This window comes from Salvia hispanica, chromosome 2, assembly GCF_029641045.1.
Source record: "Salvia hispanica isolate PSC_SH4W2 chromosome 2, Shi_PSC_v1, whole genome shotgun sequence".
Classification (NCBI taxonomy): domain Eukaryota; kingdom Viridiplantae; phylum Streptophyta; class Magnoliopsida; order Lamiales; family Lamiaceae; genus Salvia; species Salvia hispanica.
The window spans coordinates 41812927-41824373 of record NC_142693.1 but is presented as its reverse complement, the minus strand read 5'-3'; the positions used below and the strand labels follow the sequence as shown (position 1 = coordinate 41824373).

Genomic DNA, 11447 nt, shown 5'->3' with positions numbered 1-11447 from the left:
CTCACTCTATCACTATTTCTCTCTCGACCTCACCGCAGGCCTAGTCGACACCGTCACCGTCGTCAGTGAGCGGCAGCGCACGGTGTTGGTCTCCTGCCTCATTGCGAATCAGAGACAAAGCTTGGCTGTGGCATTTGAGCTAGCCGTCAGTACGCCATCCTGTCCTTCTTGCTTCGGCCATTGGATGATGCCCGCCGTTAGTCCCGACCCCAGACGTCGCGATTCGACCGGGAAGCGACGTCGTGATCAAACGTGAACGAATTTGGACATGAAGCTGAATTTGGTTTAGAAATCACGCAACACAATTCACGTTAATTTTGCGAACAAATTTGGTTAAGATTGAAAGAAATCGACGCTTGAATTCTGGAAGAATCTACGCTTGAATTTTGGAAGAAATTGCACTTTGAATTTAGGAGAAATCGGTGCTTGAGTTTGAGATGTTGATATACCATTTCCAAAAATAAATGCCCTTGGGCTATTATTTTTAACAAAAATCTGAAAATTTGTTTAACCTTTAAGATTAAATTAGAGTAACAAGATGTATGGCTGGGATTTATTCTCTAGTTATACATTTAAAATTAGTTAGACCTTGATCACTCCTATATATATATATATAGGGAGATGATCAAAACAAGTATGCATTTATATCAAGAAATGCAGCTCAAATCTAAGCCCTAAGATTAGATGATCTAATGGTCAATAATTAACCAAAAATACGGAAGGTCATAATTAAGCAGTTTTAGGTCATATTATAAGATTTGGGTTTAATGTCATGATAAGATCATTTTAGGTCATGCTTCGTTAAAATGACCTAAAAATAAACTAACTATGACCTAAAAATTTCCTACGCATGACTTTGTTCTGCGTTTCTGTATTTAAATCTAGTTTTCATAGCTTTAGGGTTTAGGGATATATATATATATAGTTTTGATCTATGCAAAACTGGATTTAAATACAGAAACGCAGAACAATATCATGCGTAGGGCATTTTGTAGGTCATGGTTAATGTATTTTTAGGTTATACTAACCAAGTATGGCCTAAAATAATCTTAACATGACATTAAACTCAAATTTTATAATATGACCTAAAACTGCTTAATTATGACCTTCCGTATTTTTGGTTAATTATTGACCATTAGATCATTTAATCCTAGAGCTAAGCTTTAGGCTGCATTTCTGGATTTAAACACATACTTATTTTGATCATATCCCTATATACTATTATTTAAATATACTTAAAAATAAAACCCTAGAAACAAAGACATTGAGTCGTGACTTTTCCGCTGTCAAACTCAAAATCTCTCCACTCTCCAATCGTGCCGTCGCCTCCAGCAGCCAGCTTCGGCCCGGCGACCCTCCTTGCCGTCAGAGAGAGAGAGCTCAGCCCGTCGTCCCTCAATCCTCACGCAATCACGCTTCACGTCGTCGACCCTCTTCGTCTTCACGCCTCTTCGTCTTCACGGCTCCATCTCCAGGTAAAAAACTCTACCCAAACCTTCAATTGCACAATTATGTGACCCATTGCCTCTCTCTCTACCTTTATTAAGTACTATAATTTGGTTTCATTACAGAATTTGTTCGAGAAGCAATTTAGGTATTTAATTTTAGATTCTTTTAAATGTGTGTGAGTTCATATATTGTGTGTGAGATGGAAGTGTGATTATTTGATTTGATTACCGAAAAGTCACAAAAATTTAGTCTTGATTAATTATGCAATTCTAAAGAATATCATAGTTATACCAACTTTGTTATTTTTTCAATTACAGTCAAAGAGTAATTAAGTTATCAAGTTTTTGATATGGAAGTTTGATTATTTGATTATTGTTATTGTTATTGATTATTTCATTTATAGTATTTATATAACTCTTTTTGTGTAGGTGTTGCATTGATGTCTACTCAAGATTCAACAAATTACTGAATCTCTATTATTTGTTGAAACTTGGAAGATATTGAAGATTTGTCATGGAACTTTATTTAGGATTTATTGATGTAATATGTTTAAACTATTGAAGATTTAGAGTAGATTTATTTTGGTTGATATTTGTTATTGTGGTATGTGGATTGAATATTTGTTTTTTTGTTGGTAATGGATCATGAATATAATCATGCTATGGTATCGTTTGTACTTTAAAAGTTGTAACTTTGTAGTTTGTATGCTTTTTTTTTCATGTTTTTCGGTTTTTTGTTTTTCGGTGTTTTGTATAATTTCTGTTTTTTCGGTTTTTTAAGTTTGGTTTTCGGTTTTTTGGTTTTTCAGTTCAGTTTGGTTTCAATTTTAGCCTAAATTTGGTTTTTCGGGTTCGATTCGGTTTGGGCGAAAAACTGAACCGAAACCCCAATACTCACCCTACTTCATTCCACAAATCATCCATTTTCTTGGAGGTGGTAAGAAAAACTTAGAGAGAGAAATTTGGAATCTAGAGTTGGAATGAAGTGAAAATAATGAGGGGAATGGTGTATAATTTAGAGCATCTCCAATGGTCGGCGAGCGACCGACTAGCCGATTCCCAGCGCTGGCCGGTCCGCTCGCCGAACCATGATAAGCGGCGAGCGCCATTTCGGCGAGAAATTCGGCGCTCGCTGGCCGATGCGCTCGCTGCCATTGTAGGTTGGCGATCAGCGAGCGATCGGCCAGCGCATTTTTTTAATATCCCGACGATGTTCAGGAGTTCCAGACTCCTCATTCGTCCACTCGCCGCACTCGCCCGGTTGGTCAGAGGAGGGCGCAACGGGCAACCAGGGGAGGCACCCGGGGGTCCGAGGAGGTCCAGTCGGCATCCCCCCCAGTGGCCAGTCGCCAGCCGAGATCGCCCTCATCGGGCGTTAATTGCAGCAGACGAGAATGCATAAACTCATAGGTGAACGGAGGGCGACAACTGACCCCGTGGAGAGGAGGTTTCTTCATGACCTCCTCGAGAGTATACGGATCGATTTGGCGGCCGCCGCGGCAGAGGTGGGGGGCTCGGATGCGGTAGGTTTGGGGGTCCCGGGTAGCGGCGAGGACGGCGGCGAGGAGTAGAGTGAGGCGGGGGCTCGTGTGTGGAAGCCCGGTTTTTTTATTATGTACTTTTTTCAATAAATGTACTTTTTTTTATTTAAATTAAATTAATGAATTTTCCCGTATATGTGTCGTACATTTAATTCCGTATTTTGCGTTTAATTTCGTATATTTAGTTGTTTTTTTTTAATTTTGATTGTTGTGGCTAGCCTATTGCTTGTCCAGTTGTTTGTCCTGATGATGTGGCAGGAGGAGTTTGTGGCTAGCCTATGGATGGCCTATGGCTAGGGGTGAGCAAAATAACCGAAAACCGAATATCCGAACCGAACCAAACTGAAAATTTGAAATTCGGTTCGGTTTTTTCGGTGGTTCGGTTCGGTTCGGTTCGGTTTTAAAAATACAAAAATTTTGATTTTTCGGTTCGGTTCGGTTTGGGCGGAAAAAAAACCGAAAAACCAAATTATATTTTAAATATATTATTATATATTTTTATCCTATTAATTTAGTATATTATATCATATATATATAATATATATTCTTCTAATATATTTTTATATAATAAATATTATATATATTATATTAATTTTATATTATATATATTTATATTCTATTAGTATATATAAAATAAAATAAATTAGATATATTAAAATATACTATTTTTTCGGTTTTTCGGTTTTGTTGTGAAATTTCGGTTTTTTCGATTTGGTTCGGTTTTTTAAGTTCGGTTTTCAGTTTTTTCGATTTTCGGTTTTTCGGTTCGGTTCGGTTTCAATTTTAGCCTAAATTCGATTTTTCGGGTTCGGTTCGGTTTGGGCGAAAAACCGAACCGAAACCCGAATGCACACCCCTACCTATAGCTAGCCTGTTGCTATTGGAGATGCTCTTATAGGCAATAAGTCAAAAATAAAAACGAAAAAATAATTTCAGAAGTGGGCGGGCGACGCGGATCCTGGCTCTGCTATAGCCAGCCGCGGGCAGGCCGACTAGTCGGGCGGGTGTTGTCCGCCATCGAGCGCTGCGCCTCAAGTGTCCGGCACTATAGGGAGGCGCAGTGCTGCCGCGGAGCCGGCGGCCGCCGTGTCCTCCCTATTGTGGACACCCTTACATTTCTTAAAACCCGTGTCAGATTATAACATGACAAATTTTGCGGGATTGAATATTTTAATGGGGAGAATAAAAATGGAATGAATGTCTATTTTTATGGGACAAAAAATGTCACAATCCAACCCCTCTGATCGCATATAGCAAAGTAATCACATATCAGATACAATAGCAACCATGTACTATAATTATCAATGGCCAATCTTTATTAACTACATAGTATTTTGGAACATTTTGGATTGTGGTAAGATCCTCTCATAAATCTATATTAAACATTTGTCTACATGCAAAATGATAAGGAAGAGAAGGTTATCAAATGTCTTCATCGACCACGATAATATATGGAGTTTGTATTAGACAATAAATATCATAGACAAGTTCATAACAATATGAATATGCCTCTTTGTTCTTTTTTATTATTATGTGATAGGTCAAGCTTGGCATTTGCCTGAGATTTCAAATATGACAATATGATTTAACCTGAATGTCCCATTATAATTTGACCCGAAGGTCTCACTGTGATTGACTTGAAGGTCTCAATGTAATTTGACTTGTAGGTTCCCAATATGATTGACGCGAAGGTCCCGATATGATTGACCCAAAGGTTTCACTGTGATTGACCTGAAGATCCCAATATGATTGATCTGAAGGTTCCAATATATATGTCAATTATAATTTCAGAATAAAGACAAAACGTCACAAATCCTCTTTAATCATATGATTCATATAAAGTCAATATCATATGTAAAATACTATATCTATTGCACCAATCACATACTCATGTCATATTTATCAATATCAATTTACACATAATTATATCATGTTATGTAATCCAATATCAACTCTTATTCAACCCATATAATCAACTCATATAATCAATCACATAACACATATGAAGTATCAAATTAAAAGTTTGATTTATATGCATCTGTGACAATAATCGAACCCTTAAATCCGTCTCTTGATCTAACTTCCTCAATCATATATAGCCGCGAATTCTTAATCTCTTCTTCTCATTTTGCTTTCTTCCGTCGCCTAAACTCTGACTCTTTATAATATTTATAATAACCTGAGTTTCTCCCTGTAATATTACAATGCTATCTCCTCTATTTTATAAACTAAGTTGTCGGTCTAACCCGACTTAAATATGCCATGCTAAAATAATAAACGTGTGATTAAGCTCCACTTATATATAGCCAACATTTAGAATTATCAAAATTACCCACTCGTAAAATAAGTTTTTCGATAAATACGAGATATTTAAACATTAAATTATGACAAGTGTTTTTACATGCATGCAACACATATGTAAGGATTTTAATTTGTATACATATAAATGCTTCAAAAAATATTGTATACATATAAAATATAATATTAAAACATGCCATTCTTCCTTTTCTTTAATTTGTATACATATAAATGCTTCAAAAAAAAATTGTATACATATAAAATATAATATTAAAACATGTCATTCTTCCTTTTCTTTAGTAAAGATTACGTGTGTACAGTGTACATACATGCATACATTTCATAGACTAAGCACTAAAACTTATATTTTCATGCACACCACTATTACATATACATATTAATTAAACAAATACACTAATTTAAATAGTTAACTAAATATATATTGTGTATTTGTGTTCTATCCCAACAAGAGTCTTATTTCACTATTTCTGTTCATCTCCCATTAAGAATATTTTTATTTCCCTTTTACCATAAATGATAAGTAGGTCTCACGTTCCACCAATATATATAAATGAGACTCATATACCACTAACATATTCAATCTATTTTTTTCTTTACATTTCTTAAAACCCGTGCTGAAACCAAATACTATGACTTTTATTAGAAGACGGAAAGAGTATATAATAAATAATTTTAATACTATATATAATTATATCAACTCCGTATAATTAAAAAAAAAATTAACATTTCTATAATATTCCTAAAATAAATATGTCTGTACTGCCAAAGGAATAATAACAATACAATATGTTGCTATGCAGAATTTATAATTCGGGTATGGATGTTATAAAAAAGTTGCATTTTTTTTTGTCATATTCGCCATATACGTATGGAGCAAAGATACGATATGGGGCAAAGACACGATAACAACCGCCACGATCGGCCTATCAAATTATTGCATGTGTAATGATCGAATGACTGATTAAAGAGAATAGACATATTGGTTAGGTGGAAGAGTTGAAATATGATATGATTGGACAATGAAATTGGGTCGCTTGCGATCAATTCATATGATTTGATAATATATCAAATCATCAAACTTGATTCGCTATATCTAGTTTCGTGGTAACGTGGGTTTGGACTGAGGATATACTCCCTCTGTCCCATTCTAGGAGTTTCGATTAATCAATTCAGGGTATTCCATTTTAGGAGTCCCAGTTAAAATAAACTAATAAAAAATATCTACAAAATAAGTAAAAAAATATTAAAAATGGGTCTTAACATCCACTACAACATTTATTTATTACACATTCAATTAAAAGCAAACCCAACATCCACTACAATATTTATTTATTACACTTTCAAACACTTTTTTAAAACATGTGTCCGACTCAACCGGAACTGAGGGAGTACATTATAAAGTAGTGATAAAATGAAAATTCTATACATGGTACAAAATTTCAAATTATGATATGGACCGTTAGAAAATGTCAATAGATAATAAAATAGTTGCAAAGAAAATATCAGCATAGTAATATCATCATTAACCGTTGATATTATGTTGATATTTTTTATTACCATTATTTTATCATCTGTTAACATTTTTTAGCATCATGATTTGAAGTTTATACAATATTTAGAGTTTGCACTTGAGTACTTCCTTGTAATCCAACGTACCATATTCTAAAAAAATAAATAAAGAATAAAAAAGTATGACAATATAATAGTACTAAATTATTATTCATAAGTATTTTTCTCCATTTAGGGGGCAACAGGATTATAGGATACATTTTTTATTATTAGTAGGATACAATTTGTGTAGGAGGATACTATTGATCACTGCACAAGTTGCGAATAAATATTTTATTTGTTACAATTATTTTATTTCTCTTTTCTAGATATCCCATATATTGTCAATTTATTTAAATTGCCATCGACTTCGTGGATAGATCGCTGCCCAAGTTGCGAACATATATTAATTTGGTTCAATTACTTGTCATTTCTAAAGAACCCATATTTTGACAATTTATTTAACTATTGTCATCGCTTTCTTTTACTCCGGATTATTTTCTTTTATTTTTTCCCCAATTGTTGGTCAATATATGTAGTAGTAGTAGAAGTATTTATTTTCCCACTTTCACCTACATGAACTTTAGAAAATGTAGTATAAAATTATATTTATATACTATACGGATTAGAAAAATATGAGTGATATGAGTGGGTAGAATGTACATTTTATTTATTAAAATTAATAAAAGTAAAATGGAAAATTTAATACTAGTGTAAATTCCAAAATATATTACTCTCTCCATTTCTATTAAGATAACACATTTTTCTTTTTATTTTGTCCCAAATAAAATAACACATTTTTATTTTTGGAAAAAGTACTCCCTCTGTCCCATTCAAAATATCCATATTCTTTATTGTTCAATGGCACAAGATTTAGGTGTAGTAGTTGAGTATGATATAATAGAGTGATAAATGTGAGGCAAAACACATTCTTAGGTCCTTATACTTTAATCAAAATGTTCATTAGGTCCTCGTACAATTTTTTCGTTTTAATAAGTCTTTGTACCTTTCTCATAAATTTCATCACATCCTCGTACAATTTTTTCGTTTTAATAGATCCTTATACTTTGATTATAACTTTTATTAGGTCTTTTAAAATATTCTTTTACTTTTATCTTAGATAATAATTTATATTAAATTAAATTTAATGAAACTTTTAATTTTATTATTTAACTTATCTTATGATTATAAATATTCAGGGAAACGTATCTTTCAATATAAATATAAATAATCAATAGAAAATTCGGATTGTTATTCTAAAAAAAACTTCGATTTTAATCTCCAATCATCACGGTTAATCTTTTTATTATTCTCTACAACTTATTGAGATTATTGGATAACAAGATGATATTATCTTTATAGACTATGCTAAGTTAAATAATGGAATTTTAAAAAGTTCATTAAGTTTAATTAAATTTAGTTTACTATCCAAGATAAATGTTAAAAAATCCCTAAAATAAAAGATTGTACAAGGCCTTAATGAAAGTTATGATAAAAGTATAAGGACCTACTAAAATGAAAAATTGTACGAGGACCTGATAAAAATATTATGAAAAGTATAAGGACCTATTAAAATGAAAAAATTGTACAAGGACCTAATGAACATTTTGACTAAAGCATAAGGACCTAAGAATGTATTTTGCCTAAATGTGATTGAATAGTTTAATGAGGAGAGATGAATTTGTTTCTAAATATGTAAAGTGGATATTTTGAGTGCCACAAAGTAAATATATTTCACCTCTCTCTCTCTCTATCCAACCCACATTTTCCTTCTACAATTAAACATATTAACCAACACTTTCTAAAATCTCGTGTCAACTAAGAAATATGTAATCTTAGCTGGGACGGAAAGAGTAAATTGAATGGCGGACGAAGGGATTGATAATTACCAAGTATATATATATGCTATGATTGTTATTGCATAAAATTGTGTATTGACTTATTTCATGTTGATTATATCCCCTTAAGATGCTTCAAAAGTAAGGTTTACATAAAACCTGGCGAGTTGCAATCAATTTTGAGCACAATAAACAATGGTCTTGCACTATAATTTTGAGCACAATAAACAATGGTCTTGCACTATAATTAATAAAACTTTTGGTAAAGCAAGTTAGTTAAATTAACTCGAGGGAATAATTAATAAAAAGAGGTGGCCCAAATTGCTCGTAATTTGACATTGAGATGAGATATCAATTTCCATAGTGGTATATGTTAGTACTCCACTATTTGTTTGAGCTAAAATCAAATTGAAGCCCGATTTACTCAATCCTTTTTGCTCCTTAACTTAGCCTGGTATTATGAGTTAATAAAAATTATTTTGTGGAAATTAACAAATGTAAATACACTACATAAGAAAATAACGTTGGTTTTGAAAATAATGATATGAATATGAAAAGTTTCAACCGTGCATATTCAATAATCAATAGTACAATTTAACAAAGCACACGATGAGATAAAAATCAACATTAATCTAGTCATTTCCCCCTAACAAGAAGTTCGTAGAGCCGACAAGGCTCGACCCTAGACATAGTCACCAATTGTTAAAATAAGAGTGTGGTCCATGACCTTCACTTGGGCATGGTCTATGATATCAATAAAAAATATGAAAAACATAACCGTTTAACACATGCACTTGGTGCAACACACGTTGCAAACACACACACACACATCGCAACGCTTATACAGCAATAAATCATGAATATTTGGATGGAAAAATCTCAAATATCAATAAATAGTGGCATGAAAATCGATGAGAGATGAGTGAGAAGAGAGGTTAGAAAAATAAAAATAAAAAATAAAGAAATAAGAGTAAGATAAAGGTAATAAAAGATAAAAGGAATTTGACATTTGTATCTTTTAAAATCTTAGGATAGAAAAGGAAAGAAAAATGACTTCAAAAGATATATTGCGTTTTTTTAGATATTTACAATAATATTCTTTTAAATTTAGAAACTTAATAAATTGCATTTTTAAGAATCAATTAACTTTAAATTAAAAGTATTTACAATAATATTCTTTTAAAACTTAGAAACTTAATAAATTGCATTTTTCAGAACCATAATATTCTTTTAAGTTTAGAAACTCAATAAATTGCATTTTTCAGAATCAATTAACTCTAAATTATTAAATTTAGAAACTTAATAAATTGCATTTTTCAGAATCAGTGAACTCTAAATTATTAAATTCAGAATCAATTCACTCTAAATCTAAAGTATATTTTCGATTAGATCCCAACGGTAATTTAGTTTAGAGTGAACTACAAAAATGGTCCTTGGACTATGGGTTTATTTCGCCCATAGTCCCTGTATTTTAAAAATATCGCCAGTAGTCCCTGGACTAAGGTTTTATCTCGAAATTGGTCATTTTGATTTTTTTTTTGTACGAAAATGTCCTTTTTAGGGGTTTTGAGGGTTTTGGGCAATTTGGTCTTTTTACACTTTTAACATTTTGAATCTGATATTATTTCAGTTATGTACTAAATTTGATATTATTTCAAAATTGTCATTCTTCTTCCATTTTGTCATCCTTCACTTTGTTTTTTTTATTTCAATATTATATTTAATTTTATAAAATTAAATTTTAAATTTTAATTTTTAAATATCAATAAAATTTTTAATTAAACTACTAATTCATGGACATTATAAATATTGATTAAAACTATTAATTTTTGTTATTTAATATAATATTCAGCTGAATTGAAGTACACACAAATAATATTAATCATGATGGAAAAATAAGAGTTATTCTATTTAGCCTTCGTTCGGTTGTTATAATAATTGCTTGTGATTGAATATTATGAAGTTGACTAAAAATTTGATCCTACTAAAATTTTTATATAGGAGTATTTTTGTTGAAAATTATTAGTAAATTTTGATTGTTTTCAAATTAATAAACAAAAATTATATTAGTCTTACATTAGATGCATATTTATTTCAGAATAAATCGTGTTATATGATATATTTATGATTAAAGCTATTAAATATTGATTAAAACTAAGTCGTTGTCATATTGATTAAATATTATATACTTTCAAATATTGATTAACACTATTAATTTTTTTTATTTAATAATTTGTGTGATTAAAAAAATTTATTGATATTTAAAAATTAAAATTTAAAATTTTGTAAAATTAAATCTACTATTAAAATAAAGAAACAAAGTTAAGGATGACAAAAGGGAAGAAGAATGATAATTTTGAAATAATATCAAATTTAGTACATAACTGAAATAATATCATATTTAAAATGTTAAAAGTGTAAAAGGACCAAATTGCTCAAACCCTCCAAAACCCCTCAAAATGGCATTTTCGTACAAAAAAAAAGCCAAAAGGACCAATTTCGAGATAAACCCTTAATCCAGGAACTACTGACGATATTTTTAAAGTCCAGAGACTATGGGCGAGATAAACTCATAGTCCATGGACATTTTTGTAGTTTGACTCTTTAGTTTATTAACGTATGACTTTATTAACTATAAAAAGAAAGGTGCTTTTCTCGATGGGTAGAATCGTCAACGTTGATTTTGATGTGTTAGTTAAATTTTATGTCAAAAAGTCATCAGTACTCTCTAAAGTATTAAGTGATACTCCTAT

At 31.3% G+C, this 11447-nt stretch overlaps 1 long non-coding RNA gene across 1 annotated transcript; it reads left to right on the top strand.

Annotated features, from left to right (window-relative positions):
• Window positions 1-1263: 1263 nt before the first annotated feature.
• Window positions 1264-2133, top strand: LOC125202615 (uncharacterized). The gene is made up of 2 exons (XR_007173136.2): window positions 1264-1475; window positions 1878-2133. It is a non-coding gene; the product is annotated as an uncharacterized LOC125202615 (long non-coding RNA).
• The last annotated feature ends 9314 nt before the right edge of the window (window positions 2134-11447 follow it).